The sequence below is a fragment of the Bos mutus genome, chromosome 1, assembly GCF_027580195.1.
Source record: "Bos mutus isolate GX-2022 chromosome 1, NWIPB_WYAK_1.1, whole genome shotgun sequence".
Lineage (NCBI taxonomy): Eukaryota > Metazoa > Chordata > Mammalia > Artiodactyla > Bovidae > Bos > Bos mutus.
Genome location: NC_091617.1, coordinates 88853469 through 88871771, shown reverse-complemented (window position 1 = coordinate 88871771; position 18303 = coordinate 88853469). Strand labels below are relative to the sequence as shown.

The window sequence follows — 18303 nt, the reverse complement described above, 5'->3', positions numbered from 1 at the left end:
GCATGGCTGATTTCTAGGGCTAGGAAAGGAAAAATACAAGATAACCTGGCGCACCTTGCTGGTTAGAAAGAGATTAAAAAACGAAGGATGGTCATGTTGAAAGGGTGCAGAAAGCAGCCTAAATGAGTTCCCAGTGGCCAAAGCTAGAATCTGAGCAACAAAACAAGGAGTTATTAATATTAATGATATTAATTTATAACCCAAAGACCAAAATAAAAATCCATGAATCCACATGCACATAAACAATTGAAAAAATAAGTGAGTGAAAAAGAACACATTTGTACAGAAAAATCCAATTAATGTATGTAGAAGGTATGAGAGAACTAGAAAGTCACCATTAGAACACCCCAGCAATCTCTGGTGCAAACAATGCCCCACTGACGAGCGCTAAAATTACTGGGCAAAACTTTAAAGAAAAAGGCTCCCTACACATCCTTAGAGCACCTTCCCGAAATATTTCTTGATTACTATAGTAACTTCAACAATTATCCACAAGTTCTTTGATACTTTTCTCTCCAGCAGGTGGAACTTAACGTCCTTCACGTTCAAATGAGGGCTGAACTTAATGACTTACTTCTAATGAACGGAGTATGGAAAGCAGAAAAACAGTAACTTCATAATGAAGAAACCTGCTGAAATGATAATACTGTGGTTACATTAGGCTTAATAAAACATGCTGTTTAACAATTAATTTCACTTATCACTTCTTTCAGTGTGATTACTAGAAAACTTCAAATTACATGTGTGGTACTCAGTACATGATTAGATAGTTCCAGTCTAAACAATTCTGCTTGTGTGCCAAGTCGCTTCAGTCGTGTACAACTCTTTGTGATCCTATGAACCATAACCCGTCAGGTTCCTCTGTCCATGGGGTTATCCAGGCAAGAACACTGAAGTGGGTTGCCACCTCTTCCTCCAGAGGATCTTTCCGACCCAGGGACTGAACTCACATCTCTTATGTCTCCTGCATTGGCAAGCAGGTTCGTTACCACTAGCACCACCTGGGAAGCCCCTAAACAATTCTACCAATAGATAAAAGGTTAATAGCAGTCCTTATCAAGTGATCAAGGTTAATAACACCAGTAACAATGGATACCACTGTATGTAAATACGGACATATGCGCTTGATACAAAACAGGCACATCACCTCTGTGGTAGTCATCCCTGAGTATCCATAACCTCAGCCCTGTACTCTTCTGTACTGTCTAAAATTATTTCAAAATAACAGCTTTTTAAAAAGCAAAATTTATGCAATTTTAATTAAATATTAAATAGTACTCAATTTAGATTAATTTCCTAGTTATCAAACTGAGATTCTAATGACTTTTATACTAATGCAAACTTTTTAAAAGCTTTGAAGAAATATGAACATGTGACTAACCTAGAAAAAATTATACCCACTAGAATCTTCATAAACTAGTAAAACTGTATCAATTCACTTTTTTTGTGACTATTCTCAAGTAAATACCTAATTCAGTTACCCCTCAGTTAAGATTCATGATGACAAGGGCAATCTCCCACTCCTTTCCTTGGTCCCTGATTTTATCCATTAGCCATTTGGACAACAAATTAGTTCCCCATCCTCAAGATCCAGTCATACCCCTGGTTCTCCACAAAAAGAAAAGCAGTAGCACGCCACAGAAAAGAAAATCTGGTTGCTCCATTCTCTCCTGAATTTCCAATTGCTTTTTTTTTTTTTTTACCTCCAGAATTCAGAAATGTGGATGAGTTTGCAAGACTCTCAGAAATATGTGGTCTCATTCTCACCAATAACAGTATCAGATCAACTTTCTCCATTCAGTCCAGAGTTAGGCCTTTTCTGCTGAAACCATCATGTCATTCTTCATGCACTATATCCAGGGATAAAATACAATCCTGCAGTTAGGCTAAACGTCCTTCACTAGTTTACTGCCACAGAAGAATGTCCAAATTCTTTATCACAACAAAGAAGTCATTCCATGGTATGATCCCTACTTACCTATCCTGCCTGTTCTCATCACTCTCCAACTTTCGAAGCTTATGCTACACATAAACCAAACTGCCAGAAAAGAACAACCTGTTTGGCGTCTCTATTCCCTAACATATATCCTCTCTCCTGTTATATCACTCACATAGCTATTTTTATTGTAAATTATTTTAATATACACAGATTCTCAGTAGTTAATATGAGCAACACTTGAAACTTATTTTAGTATTTAAAAAATTACAAACGTGAACAGCATTTTCTCATAGTACTTAAGAGATATACTTTTTGGTACAACTTCTAATAAAACCTTAACTGCTGAAAAATTATTGCCGTTGACAGCAATCATACAATTAAGGGCATTAAAGAAAAATCATTCTCAAAAGTGTATCTGATGTTATTTCTTTCAGTTTTCTCTACAGTGAAATCAGATGTAACAAATGTTCCCGAACTCAAAGATTATTGGATTAAGCAAAAGAAGTGTCTTTTCAGACATCTAAAAAATATTTTCTTTATGGCTAACTTTCCAAAGTAAGACAGTGTCAAAGAAATGCAAGCATTTTCTTTAGGAAAAAACAGTCCAGGTAATGATTAACCTGAAGAGACCAGTATAGTATATTTTCCATTTAATTTGGCTGAACACAGACTTAATTTTTAAATTATATATGCAGTATCAGGGTCAAAGAGCATTAACTCCAAAAGCAACCTCAGAGACCTGGTTCACTGTTTTAAAGATGAAGCAACTGCTGTCCAGAAAGACTATCTCTTGGGTTGCAGAAGGCTTTTTCTACACAGCTAACCATTTTATTTTAGTGAATGCTGAAATACTGCTCAAAACAGTAATTGTTTGGAATATAAAACTTGTTAATATTACATGCTAAAATTATTTAACTACCTAGTTAGGATGAAGGTTGTTATCTTCCTCAGAGATCAAAATATTCCCTAAATATGTATAATTAACCTCCTGATAACTTTCTAATAGCTGATCTCAAATACTGCCTTCTATTAGCTGTTAAATTAGCAGAAGTAATGTTAAAAACAAAACAAACATAAATAGCATCAAATTATTTGCTGTGTAACTCATTTTGAGAAGACATTCATTTGAATACTCATATTAGCCAGAGACTGAGTTCATAAAATTACAATTACCACACACATGTGTGTTATTCGCTCAGTCGTATCCGACTCTTTGCAACCCCATGAACTGCATGTAGCCTGCCAGTCTCCTCTGTCCATGGAATTCTCCAGGCAAGAATACAGGAGTGGGTTGCTATTTCCTTCTCCAGGGGATCTTCCCAACCCAGGTCTCCTGCACTGCAGGCATATTCTTTACTGTCTGAGAGACGAAAAAACCCACATGAAAGACCTCAATTGTTCATTTAAAAAATGGATTTGAGTTTGAAAAGACTGGGAACCCCGGAGCAAGAAAAGAAAAAAAGAAATGTCAATTCAGATCAACTTTCTCCCTTCAATTCAGAGCTAGGCCCTTTTCCCCATGAAACCATTTCATCATCTTTCATGCACTATATCGAGGAATAAAATATAATTTTCCAAATTGTTAAAGGAATTTTATCTGACAATCTATGGTGGATTAAAGGCACCATACCCCAACCATAAATGGAGTCACATTTTGTGAGGCAGTGACATGGGCAGCAAGAGGAAGGAGGGGAAAAGGCTGTCTGCCCAGCAGCCCCCGATTTCACTCAATTCTCATTTCCATGACTCTCCCGCCCCCCCCGCGACAGTCCCACCAGGTACTTGAAAGCAGCCATAGTTTTGATAAGGCCTATGGCCATGGTGGACACAAATCAAACTTGCCAGGTGGCACTAGTGGTAAAGAACCTGCCTGCCAGTGCAGGAGACGCAGGTTCGATCCCTGGGTCGGGAAGATCCCCTGGAGGAGGAAATGGCAACCCACTCCAGTATTCTTGCCTGGAGAATTCTGTGGACAGAGGAGACTGGCAGGCTTCAGTCCATGGGGTCGCAAAGAGTTGGCCACAACTGAGCACTCACGCAGGCAAGAATCTTCCAAATGAAAACCAAAAAGAGATAGCCCCTCCTCTACAGCAGGAAAAAACAGAGAATGAAAACTGGCACTGGCAAGTATTTTCCTCCCTGTGAAGAAAGCAAATCTACTATGAGAAAATGAAGCTCATCTACAAACAAATAAACAAGAGACAAGATTATTAGCAAAGACGTCTAGTAGCTTTCAAATCGGTGTGCTCCTAGTTGTCTCCTAAAGCCTAGCTGGCTCAATGCTCTTTCTTACAAATGAGTTACTTGATCCATTTTGATTCTACTCCCTTTTTGGCTTAAGCTAGTCTGAACTGTGGAGAAGGCAATGGCACCCCACTCCAGAACTCTTGCCTGGAGAATCCCATGGACGGAGGAGCCTGGTAGGCTACAGTCCATGGGGTCGCTAAGAGTCGGGCATGACTGAGCAACTTCACTTTCACTTTTCACTTTCATGCATTGGAGAAGGAAATGGCAACCCACTCCAGGGTTCTTGCCTGGAGAATCCCAGGGACGGTGGACCCTGGTGGGCTGCCGTCTATGGGGTCGCACAGAGTTGGATACGACTAAAGCGACTTAGCAGCAGCAGCAGTCTAAACTGAGTTTCTAACATACATACAACTGAAAGAGATTTTAGTCATATATCAACTTTGCGAAGCTGACCATGACTCTCAAGACAGAATATCACAGGGAAATATAACTAAAGGTAAATTTCAAAATCTCCTGAACCTGTACAAAGCCTAAATGGGGGTACTCAGCCCTCATCATTTTTATTGTATGAAATACGCATCTTAAAATGAAGTATTAACCTACTAAAATCTAACATTTATGATTAACACAAGCACACATTCAAACTGGTTTATCAATTATCCATCTGTGTGTTTTTTTTTCCCCTGTTTCAAACACTGCAAGTATATTTCTCCAAGAAAAGTAGACAGCGCTCACATATGTCCTTGGACTTCCCCAAATGGAGATTCCAAGGAAGTAAACTCTCTTCCAACCCTCCCCTAAATGCCGACCTTTTAATGAATCATTTCCACTATTCTATTGTAAGGACAAACCAGTTTAAGTCTATCAGCTGGTCACAAAACATTCCTGAGAGAACAATTCACTCAAATATTTACTGAACTACCAGGTCCTGTTTCAGGTCCTGGTGTGACAAGACAGAGCCCATCCCTGTTCTCAGGGAGTTTAAATTATAGAGGTGCATTTAAAAAGATAAATCAACAATTAAGGCTATCAGAGAGAGAGATAAGCGCTATGTGACTGAAAATGGCTAGGGAGTGGGCAGCTACTTCATTGTGACCTTTCTAAGGTCTCTCAGAGGTGAGGGCATTGGAACTGAAATCTGAATGACATTAAAAAAAAAAAAAATTTGCCATATGACAATCTCAGGGCAAAGCCTGAGGCAGAGAGTAAAGCAATTAAGGTGTTGAGACAGGAACAAGCTTGTTCTGTGGGCGTGGAGCTGGTGTGGCTGGACACAGAGAACAAGGGGAAGGGTGCCATGAAACAGGATACCATTTGTGAGGCGGCCAAAGGGCAAGTCATGTGCTGGTGGAACCTCCACAGGCCAAGGAAAAATATTCCAATTTTATGTTAAGTATGATGGAAAACCCACAGAGAAGAGAGAAGGAAACTGACACTTTCTGAGCACTTAATATAGTGTCTACACAACAGGATGTACAAATGTCTCTGCCATGCATTCCATAAAACTATATATGCTTTCATGTAAGCTATACCATGTGTAATTAGCTTAATATTTATCAAAAGATATGCTGTTATGCACAATTTCAAAAAAAAAGCAGCCACTCTTCCTGTTACCACCAGTTCTCAGTTATCAAGTCACTTCTACATTGATTTGTCAAACCAAATGAACCAACCAATACTATCTACTACCAAAACATACATGAAGAAAATGCAAGAAAGGCAAATGAGACTAGATAAAAATAAGGCAGCCAGCTATTCACAAGAGAATATGACCCCAAAAAGGGAACAAAGCAAGTAGAGAAGAAATGAGAAAACATACCTAACACAAGAAGCAAAGAGCCTACAGATACGAAAGATTAAGCTATCTACTTAAACAAAAGTACTCTCAGACAGACAAGCAAACAAAGTGTAAAAAAACACAAAAGCTTATTCTAGGATGAATCCTGTGTTCATTCCATTTAATAGTACCCTGCCAGTTTTAACAACATTCCAAGGAAAGTGAAAATGTTCATCTTTTAAATGTACTATCCTTAGGAATTTTTCAAATCTGCTGATGAATTTTAAACTTTATTAAGTACAAGTGCTTCTTAAAACATCACTGAGATGTTGTTGCAAAACTGAAAATCTTACCTTCCCTGGTTTCCAGAGAGCAACCATCTCCCTCTGACAAAAGAATCATCTTTTATACCTCAGTAAAGCTGAAGATGGGCAGGGGGGGCATCCTCTACTGTGGAAGGCTTCAAATGATAACAGACACATCTACCAAGATTGCTTATCTCCAAACTCCACTCCAACACCCAGTGTCTCAGATTATTCTGGACGTTTTCAACAGCAGCTAGAGGCAGAGGATGTTGCCCCAGTTCACCGTAACAAGTGGATATTACCATACCCAGTCCTATTTCTTCCATCTCTGACCCTCCTCAATCTTCCATCTCTGTCTCATCACCAAATGAAAATGTAATGCCACTGCCATCCTACACTCAGTAACAGAAACTCAGGAAAAAAGTATAGGGTAACCTCATGCCAGAATGTAGATAGCTGTAGATCAGAAGAGGAGGTCAGAATTAAGACCCAATTTGGGCCACAGAATCACTTGCACTGCAATGCCTGGTGTAAAGAGACAAGGGGCATGGAGTGTGTTAAGCCCTAAGGGAAGGTCACGGTCAAAGAGGAGACATCAGTATATGTATCGACTGAACACACATACCAGGAGGTCAAGCAAGAAAGGCATTATCAGTATCAGGTAAAAGTTCCAATGAGGGGTGGAGGGGAGACCAAGAAAAAGTACATGAGTACCATGAACATGTGGACAAGTCCACAAAACATCCCAAAATCAAGTTTAACTGCTAATGTCAGGTCAAGGTCTTTGTTTCTTTTAATCCAGGTTTTGATCATATTCATTGTCTCTACACCAAAAACAGGATGTTAGATCATCAAGCAGACCCTCCTAAGTCTTAGAGTAAGAACATAAATCCAAAAGTCAATGAATTTGTGAAAATGGATATGTCACGCAAGTGTATGTTCCTCGGTTCTTTGTCTAGTCACAACAAAGATTTGGAGCAACGGACATTAAAGCCCTCGGCGCGTCACAGCTCTCAGGTCTTGGACAACCGTGCTACAGCTCTTAGGCAAATCATTATTACAGCTCCATTTTATTTAGAAGATAGCAGAATCCAAGACTCAAAGAGAAGACAGTGGAGGAGTGTGAGAGCGCACACACACGGCGGGGGGGGGGGGGTCCGTGAGAAAGCACTTTGGCTCCTCCTTTTATATGTTTTTCCTCCACCTGGGCATGCCCTATGCAAATTGGGCTTAGCCAGGAGTCCTGTTTGTTCTGCCTGAAGTCTTCACTCTGGTCCTCGGACCTTCCTTTGACCTTCCTTGTCTTTTAGCCACCGCCATTTTGGACTCCTTTTCCCTATTCTACCTACCTAACAGATAGATCCCTTTTCTACTTCTGCATGTCTGAATCACTGTCTCAGAAGTCAGGGTCTATACTGGAAAACCTGTACCTCACTCAGAGAGCTTCATGGATTCAGATCAACATGAATGCAACATCTGCACTGTGCAAGGAATTGGACAGGTGCTGAGGAAAAGATGAGTGAAATGCAACTGTCTTCAAGGAAGGCCATGCGCACTGAGACAGTGTTAATCAACAATTAACACTCAGTCAAATAGAGGTGTGTGCCAGAAACAGATGACCGGTGGGCACAGGCCAGGATGTTAAATGAAGGATGTCATAGAAGGAAGCTTAATCTTCAATCAAACCGTGTAACTTCAGGTGGCCAATATGTTAAGATATGTTAGTTTTAAATAGTACAAAACAATTACCCATTATTTCCTCCCTGATGAGATGTAAGAAACTTGGTATGATGGTTACTCCTTTGTTAATAATTAACACTCTTATGAGACGCACCCAGGGTTCTTAATCCAGAGCTGTTTGCAGATTACCCCTAAAAAAGTTTATATTCACATTTATTAGCAACCAAAATTCCTTACGATTTGCATGTATACTTTACAAAAATTGGGGCATCAGAACTTCAGAATCCTAACAGAGCCTCAGAATACTACCTAAAGACATGAGCACCAATAACTGTAATTATCTATGCCCTACCATTCAGAGCAATACTTTGCTTCTGATTTTTGAGTACTGATTCTAAATCCAGTGAATAATGAAATTATTACTTGTAAAATAAAATCAGCTAACAAGTTTATAAAAGCATGTTTATAAATGAAAGAGTGTAGAAAATGAGTGCGTACCACATACTAGAGCAAGAACAATTTCCTGAAAACTTATTTTTACACCCATACACACCCTATGTTACCTATAACACAGGGTGTGTATGGCTGTAAAATACTCATGTATTTCTTAGTGAAAGCCCAATTCCAAGTTTGCAGACTGTATAACACTAGCATTGGAAATGGCTGATCATCCAAGCAGTGTCCACTGAGAGCCAGAGCACTGCTGGATCTCCCAGACTGGAGACAAAGAAGAGTGATTCCACCCCAAAAAAGCAGGAAGATTTTACTGTTTTTAAAAGGTAGTAACTTTGTTTTCTCTTGATGCATCTTATCAAGAAGTGACCAAATTCAATGTAAAACATCACAACATCACTGTAAAACAACATATGTATTAGAGACACAACAAAGCTCCGCAATACACATCCTCATTTTAGAGTGAGCAACAAACGCTCAGTCGCCAAATCCAGTCATAGCTCTCTGAATTCGAAATGTTAACAATCCCATTCTCTGCAGTTGCCACAGAAAGCCATGACAGTTTACAGGAGAGTGTCACTTTTCTGTCTCTTTCCTCAGCTGTTGCTGTTGCAGCTAACAAAAGCACCAAGCAGTAGCTAGCATTTATTTGAGTATATCCTATATGCTGGCCCCATGACAACTGCCTTCACATTTCAATCCTCACAATTGCTCTACAGAGAAAAATTCCCATTTGTCAGAGTGGAAACCAACTGGAGTGGTTACATAACTTTCCCAAGCCATACAGCTGATAAGCTGGGGTGCTGTGTGCTGTGCTGAGTGAGTCGCTTCGGCCGTGTCTGACTCTCTGCAACCCTACAGACTATGGCAAGCCAGGGTCGATAAGCTGGAGTGACAGGATTCAAATCAGGGATGCTGAGCTCCAGAGCCTGAGCTTTTGCCACCGTAACACCCTGCAGAAAGAGTTTACTGCCAAAGATCAGACACAGAGCCTACCTAGGCCTCTCACTGCTGAAGACAGAGGCCCGGCCCTCAGGAAAGGGTGGCATCAGGTCACAGCGCAGAACGCGGTGCACATAAACAGATGCTATCTTCTCAGAGGTTGTTCCAGCTTAAGTTGAAAACTATGAGCACAAAGCAAGGCGAGACTCTTTACTGGTAAACAACTAATGAACAATCACAATTGACACAATTACAAGTGACACCAGTTGCAACCCAAAATAGTATCAAGATCTAATATAGCTCTCTCCTTGGAGTCAATAACACATTTATCCAAACTCACAAGTAATGTTAGAATCCATGCAATATCATAATCTACGATTCCACAAATCCCATTATACCACAGACTATCATAATTACTGAAATTAACTACTAAACTATGAGAACTTCCACTTTCACCCAATTTCCAAAGCCCTGACAAAACAACACTTTTGAAATCAGGCAACACTGCTGTAGCCAACATCTCTGTGCATCAGGTCAATTTCAAATTATCAACCATGGACATGACTCGAAAATCATCAGTTTGCTATCACTAAACAATTCCACTGGTCCTATGACCCAATCATGACACAGAAATAACACATTTTAATCATATTCAGTGACTAATTCTGCCAACAAATCTGAAAAATAAAAATAAGTTTTCACAAAAATATATACAGTTCCAGCTCTTTAAGAACTAACTGGAATGCATGGAAGAAATTAACAGTTTTCTGTCTTCTTTTGACAGTTCAAACTGAAAGAACTAGGAAGATAAAGAATTCTTAACTGGCTGTCTTGCTCTTTCACAACTGCTACTTTTTTTGAAATGGTAATAATAACATAGTAAAATTCAAGCAGTTCTAAAGATGAACATAAATCTTTCCCACATCTGACCACATGATCTCCCCACCTCGACCCCACTCCCCAAACCCTGTCACTGGTCTCCTGTGTGTCCTGCTGGAGTCACCTGGAACACACAGACGCACACACCACACACAAGCACACACGCACACTCCACCCTGCGTGTCCTCTCCGTTCCTCCCCCTCTTGTTACGCTAAAATGGCAGACAACTGTATAAGATCTTTTCTGCCTCCATGTTTTTTCATTTAAATGTATCTTTGAGAAGATCTTAAAAACACTAGAAAGTTATAAACATCAAATCTAAACAAAATCTGTATAGAAACAGTACACACAAAACATCTCTCACCAGGTGTTAAAACTGGTGACCTCTGCTGGCAGGACATATAGAAGTCCAAGGTCAAAGAAGTAAAAAGGGTCTGTTAGTTTTTGCACAAGAATAGGAAAGTTATTGGTATTTCCCTGATAGAGCAACAGGCTTTACTCCAAACCCCAGTTTAAGATCTCCAAATATATATTTGCTTACTAAGGAAAACAGACAAAGGTGACTTAGGGAAAATCCATCACTTAAGTGGGTGAAAAATTTTCAAGTATACTGCATTATACATTTTAAAATAAAAGATGACAAAAAACATTGATACAGCTACAAACAGCATCTAAAAATTCACACACATATGATAAATTTTATCCTATAAAATAATCATACAGAAAATGAAAAAAATATTAAGGAAATTCATTCATTATCTATTCCCATTACCTTATTTCACAAACCAGAAGTAGATGACCCAATTGCCTTACACTGCCAGTTAATGACATCTGACAATCACAAAATAGAAACTGAACAAAATTAGTACACATTCTACCGAATTAGCCTGCTCAAATTAAGGGGAAAGCATAAAACACCTCTCCCTAACCCTTAAGTCGTGCTCCATTAGCAGCTGAATGTAACCACCAAAATATGCTATTAATTGTTAAACTCTGGCAAGGTGTTTGCTTACACTAATGTCAAGTACTTCCTATTTATTATTCTATGTAAGATGTAGATTTTTCAGTCTTCCAATATACTAAGAAAATTTAGATCTCTCTCAAAAAAAAAAAATCACAAAATTAAATAACAAAATCTCAGAATTTTAATATAGGAATTGATTGTACAAGTATCGGTAGAATGAAAGAGCAAACTTTAGAAAGCATTTCATCTTATCCTCTTATACCTTTCTGGAAACTAAATGACTTAGCCATATAACTACGGTTTTGTTGGCGGGGGGGGGAGGCAAAAAATTCACTTAATATTGAATCCACATTAAAATGCTATCCACCATTCAGGTACATAAGCAGTTAAGAACAAAAACACAAACATCCACTAACAACCAAGGCACTGGTCACCCTGTTATGATGTCTATCACTCAGGATACAATGCAGAAGGAAGGAAGGCGGAAGGGAAGGAAGGAAGTGAGGGAGGGAAAAAGAGGAAAGCAACGGTACCAACTTTGATCTCAGACAAAGATGCAGATTGATATCTAGTCCTTAACAAAAATTCTTTGTTTTAAATTACTTAAAAACAGAAAACCTCACCTTTGTTTAAAAAAAAAAAAAAAAGTTTGAGAGTCCCTAGTACAATTTCACATAAAAATAACATAAAGACGACACTGGAATGACCATCTCTGACCCCTGACTGCTGTGTTTTCTTCTGTATTAAATTCTATCTCCTGAAAGAAATGTTCAATAAAGAGGGAAACAGGTGGCAAACTCCCCAGTTTAAACATTCAATACCTAGTCTTCTTCATTTATTCCTCAAGTTGACCATTTCACATAAATACCTTCCTTAACCCTCTGGAACTCTCCATTTACTAAAATGGAACTTCTGATCTTCCAGCATGACCCTTATGGTCTGACTGTACTATTTCTGAGGTGTGAATCCAAGCTCTCACAAAGCAGGGTAACATTCAACTTATTTTGACACTGAAACCTTCTATCTTAAAACTCTAAATGTTAAAAATTTCAAAAAGACATAATACCAAGATAGTTGCCTTTAGAATAAATCACCCAGGTGGATTGGCACCTCTTTACCACAAACTACTACTGAGAAGGGAATTCGCTGGTGGTCCAGTGGTTAAGACTCTGTACTTTGACCGAGGTGGCACGGGTTCAATCAGTAGGTGGGACACTAAGGTCCCACATGTCACATGGCCAAAAAAAAAGAAAGAAAACTACTGAAAAGAGATGGTTACAATGACATTCCTCTGGGAGACGGAACCCATTGACCCTGTATGATAGATAGTTAACACATTCATAGTAACAGCTCAAATGGGATTCCAGTGTGGTCAGAAGGCTGTCACATATAGTGAGAGCTAAAAACATAACCTTATTTAGACATACTACTGAGAAAACAATAAGCAAAAAAAACTGACAATTAGAAAATAAAATCCAAAAATCTTAAGTTTCATAACAACACAAATATAATCAGATAAAGCCAATTTAGCGTGACATGATTCCTAGACTAGGCTTTTCACCAGGACTGTGGCTACTATCCCAGGATTAAGAGAATAAAACTATCCACTTTCATTTCACTCTAAATAATGACTAGGTTCTTTTTTTCCCCTTCCTTGTCAACACTGGCAACATCAAAATTCAAATTAATGGTTATGTGACTATAGTATAACTAAACTTTGAAGGCTTAATTCAAAAAGAAGCTTGACACAGTACCAAGAGTGAAACAGGACTGTCACTGTTCTTATTTAAACATGGGCCCTCATAGAAGCAATCCATTTTATCATGAAGATAGTATAGTACAAAAGTCAAGAATTTTGCTACATACTCTATGGAAAATTGGAGAAGGAAATGGCAACCCATTCCAGTATTCTTGCCTGGAGAAACCCATGGACAGAGGAGTCTGGTGGGCTACAGTTCATGGGGTCACAAAGAGTAGGACATGACTGAGCAGCTAAGGAAAATGGTCCTTTCCTTCAAGAAATCTAATTGTAGTTGAGGCAATGTGACACATTCTCACAAAACAATAAATAATTACGGAGTCTGCGACATTCATTAAATCCAATCCAATCCCAGAGAAAAAATAGCCTGAGTCAGGATGGCCAGAAAAAGCCTCATGAAAGTGGGACTGAAAGCAGGCTATAAAAAGGACAAAGGGAAGAGCAGCACACACGAAGGCGAGCAGTGAGTATGACGAAACTGCAGTGTGTATTTGACAGGCAAGCAAGAATCCCACTTGGCGGAGAGTGGGAAATACAGCTGAACAGGTTAGAATGGAGCCTTAAAGGCCAGACTTGAAGCATATGAACTACATCCAGTTGGCAAAGGGAAGCCATAATGGGTTCTTCAGCAGGGGAACGGACATGATGAACCAATATTTAAATGAATTACACTGTTGGCAGTTAGAGAAGACAGAATGAAGGCTGCCCAAAGCACCCGGCCAGAAAAGTAAAGCAATAACCCAGAAACCTAAACCCATTCATTCATTCCTTCCTTTACCGAGAGGAGACTGCTAGTTAAGAACATGGCCTAGAAGTCAGACACATTGGGCTCAAGTCCCTCTCAGCAACCCCTTCCTTGCTACCTGAGCCTGTTTCCAAGCAGTTGGTAATTAAAAGAGCAGTCACTCAGTCACAAGTACCTGCCAAAGCACCTTTGTGGTCCTGACACATAGAATTCTAGTAGTAGTTAACACTACTGCTGAATTAAGAGTGACAAAAAATGGGAAGGGAAAATAAGGCTCAAGGATACTTCAAAGGAACAGAACCTCCAAGCGGAACTGTCTTGATAGCAGCTGAAAATGTAGAACACTAACACAGATAAAAGGTTGAGACTGAAGGAAATAACCTACTTAAAGTAATCACTCCAATTTAAAAAGCAGATAGATCCTAGACACTGCGGATCCATCCTCGAAAAATTAAATCTCTCTTTATTTAAAGAGTTAGAAAAGGTTTCAAATGGTTCAAGCAGAATTAAAAGGTCCAAGTCCAAGCAACAGAAGAACAGCAACAAAGACACACAGAAGACCCACCACTGCCTACACCAGCCATGGAACTAAGCTTCCACTTAGTTACAACCCAGCCTCATGCTTCAGGTAAGCCTTAAGTCACAACTTCAGGAGTAAATAAACTACGCTAAGCATATGTCAACTATTTAGCCCAAGAACTCAGGAAATAAAACTGCTAAATACTTCCTATGACATTATGCCCCTACTTAAATAACAAGTAAATAAAACGTAATGCAAAGAAGCAAACTTCAAATCCAAAGCCATCATCATCCTAATCACCTTACATTTCCATAATGCTTCTTTGTCAGCTACTGCTCTCAGAAACTTACACATACTTTTTTTTTTTTTTAAACCAAAGTATCCTAATGGCTCGACAGTAAGGAATCCTCCTGCCAATGCAGGAGAAACAGGGAATATCCCCTGGAGGAGGAAATGGCAACTCATTTCCTTCCATGTATTCTTGCCTGGGGAATCCCACAGACAGAGGAGCCTGTCGGGTTACAGTCCATAGGGTCACAAGAGTCGGACATGACTTAGCAACTAAATTCAGCAATAGCTGATTTACATTGTTGTGCTAATTTCTACTGTACAACAAGTGTCTCAATTATACACACATACACATTTTATACATATATTCTTTTCCACTAAGATTTATTCCACGAGACTGGCTATAGTTCCCTGTGCTATACAGTAGTTCGCTGTGTATCCATTCTAAATGTAATAGTTTGCATCTACCAACCCCAAACTCCCAGCCCATCCGTTTCCTTCCCCCTCCCTCTTGGCAGCGGCTAGTCTGCTCTCCGTGTCTGGAAGTCTGCTCTCCGTGTCTGGAAGTCTGCTTCTGTTTTGTAGATAATTCATTTGTACCGTATTTTAGATTTCACGCATATCATACAGTATGTATCTCTTTGACTTATTCACTTAGGATGATAATCTCTAGTTGTATCACATATAATAATTCTCTTCATCTGCTCAACTCTATGAAGTTGACTGTCCCACCACACAGAGGAGCAAACTAAGACACAGTGGAGTTGCTCCCACAAGGTGATAAAACTAGTAAGGGATGAAGCCTGAGTTTGAAGCTGGGGAGTTCACCTTGAGAACGCCTGACAGAACCTGCAAGCTGCACAAAATGACTTTTATGATTTTTCTTACACGAGTTTTCAGAAATATGTGTTCTGAGGATCTGCTTTTCCTTCTTAAGTTTAAGTATGGAATCACATTTCCTTATTTCTGCTGGCAGTATGTGGAGAGGCTACATCACTGCAGTGAATCTTAAAGTCGGAAACTCAGCAGTGGACAAGAAGATTACATCTTATTACTAATAAACAGTTCTAGAGAGTTAAGCCAATGATACATGAGCCTTATGAATTTCATTTATCTACACAATGATGTGACCCAGTTAGTAGCAACCCCAATTATAGAATTATAAACTTCATTAAAAACAGTAGTTTTTCAAAGGATACCTACAGATACGACTGACAAAAGTTAGGCCCAGCTAAAGTCATCTAGACATAAAACGGACTAGGGCTCAAACAAAGGTCTGAATACTAGTGCATCATTTGATCCTTCTGTGGCCTTGAACAAGTGAATTAACTTATCTTCACCTCACTGTTTTAGCATCCACAAATACTACCCAGCTCAGGATTAGACTGGGGTATGAATGACGTAGCAAAGCACCTCACACCTTTCCTAGAGTACAGCCCAAGCAGAGTTCCTTTCCTTGGACTCTTGCTAAAGGGCTATTAATGGTACTCTTAGGGAGTCCAAACCCAGAGATGGTGAACAGTAAACCTCTCCAGCATAGCCTTTCTCACATAGGTTTGTAAATTCAAGTATCCCTTGGCAATAGAATAGTATATACCAACATATGGTCTCCAAACCAGACCACACTCTTACCAGTTGTTTGCTACACAGCCCTGGGGTCCTAGCCTTTTTGTACTGTGGCGGTGTACTGCTTTTTTTTTTTTTTTTTGCATGTTAGTGACTTACACTATAAATGTCATTTGAAATGAGTCAAATTCCATGTACTAGAAAAATATAAAGTCCCAGACAGTGTCAATATTTCTGCTATCTCTCTCCCCTGACTTACAACTATTCACATTCTTCTCAATTCTTTTTCTACAAATAACACAGAAAATGAATAAATTCAACAAATTATGTCTTCCTCAAAATATGTCAAGTCAGAAATTCTTTGTAGTAATAACTGCTGTAGTAAATTGGAGCTGAATCCCTTTATCAGCTACCCATTTGACAAGGTTGTACTTATATTTCATTGCTATATATGAACAGATATATTTGTTCAACAGGTTGTCATTCAAAAGGTCCATTAGTCTCATCTCTTATCAGTAACCCCTATGTTTATAGTCATTCTGCCCTTTCTGAATATTAGCCAGAAAGGCTCCCAGTACACAGGAAGCAGTTACTTCTTATTCTCCTCCTGGGCATGTTCTCGTGGTAATTATGATAAATCTTATGTTGAGAACAGACCTAACAAAGATCTCTGAACATGTGCAAAAAAGTTATTAAAATAGTCAACACTTCTTTGAAACAACCAATGAAAAAATATAACCTTCACAAGGGGCCATCCCATTTACCACGGGTGTTCCCCGTACTAACAACCAAAGCTGGTACACGTGGGAACAAAAAAACCTGTTATAAAACTAATGGTGACCCTTGCAACAATTTTTATGGCATTAACAAATAATTAAGTTCCTTAACAGTAAGAAAAACTTTTTCCTTGTACGTATTGTTTTCATACCCCATTCGGTTTAGCGCTTTGCCCTCTAGGTCTGATTGTAACAACTCAAATGGCAAAAAAAAAAAAAAAAAAAAAAATAGTAGTCGTTTATGGATTTAATGGTTGTGATTACATATATCACATGGTGCAAGACAGCAGAATTGGGGTGAAAAAAAAACATATTCCAAAGAAGCAGGAAAACCTCGATTTAAGAGCAAAAAGTATAAACACAAATCACAAGCCTAACCACTCTCAGGCATATTTTCTGCTGCCCCTCCTCCACAGGTAAACGCTATTTCTAGAACGGCGCTCAATGATAATTTCCGAAGCTTGCTTGCCATGAACTCCCATGATACAACCCAACATACACACTGTTTTCATGGAGACAAAGCTGCCCTATTTCACCAGACTATAAACTTATTAAGAGTGAGAACATACAGTCCCAGGAAGTCAAGATTACTAAAATACACCAATGCAGCATGAGTCTGATTTAACAAAAATGAAAATAAACCACACTGGGAAAACCAAAAAGTCACTCACTGTATCTTCAGCGTGTAATCAGGATATTTATCACTTTTTTAAGTAAATGAAACCACCACCAGGGCCTCATATTATCCGACCAGATAAAGGAGTCTTAGGAAAAAAGGGGGGAGGGAAATGATTACCTAATTATATGGGGGAGGGGGAATTAAACCATTCAGACTAAAAATAACCTACATTTCACCCACCATATTTTATGAGCAAGCTTGTTTAGATCAACAGAAGGGTCTTGCCTGGAAAACCAGAAAGCCAACAGTCAACTTCCCTCAGTCAACTATAAATCATATAGGCACTAAAACTCTTCACCTTGGTGCTCGCACAGTCCACCGGTTTAAGCAAACTCCAGACACAGAAAAACCTAGTTTTTAACTTGATTCCAACACTTTAGTCATTCGTAATCACCACATTATTTTCGGGAATATCATTAGATAAGCTAAGAACGGGAGCGTTTTTTAAAAGCCATTACAACTCAAATTTTACATGAAACACACCATTTTCACAACCCAAATTTATTCTCGGTTGCCCCTGCAAAGTGATGCCTATTTCAGCAAATTAGGAACTTCCAAAAATACTGAACACGCTCACACACGCATGGCTTCCCTCGAGCTGCCATTTCAGATTAATATTTCACTGAAATAAAAGTCTGCTGCTGTTCAAAAAATGACATCGGTTGCAAAGAGGAAGTTACCGAGAAACCACCCTCACAACGTGGCCTTTACACTGTCAGAAAATAATGTGACTCTGAGCCACCCAGAACTTACCAGGAAGCTAGCAATAACTTTGCCAATTCT

General features: G+C 39.1%; 1 protein-coding gene across 2 annotated transcripts in view; it reads right to left on the bottom strand.

The window, feature by feature from the left end:
* The window catches only part of TBL1XR1 (TBL1X/Y related 1), a 181073-nt gene that overhangs the window by 161945 nt on the left and 825 nt on the right, over positions 1-18303 (bottom strand). The window contains exon 1 of one of the 2 annotated variants that reach the window (XM_005908024.2): positions 18274-18292. The exons of the other annotated variant lie outside the window; for it this stretch is intronic. The gene's annotated coding sequence lies outside the window, so the exon portion shown is untranslated. Of the gene's footprint in view, positions 1-18273; positions 18293-18303 lie in introns of those variants that run through there. 2 annotated transcript variants of the gene reach the window in all.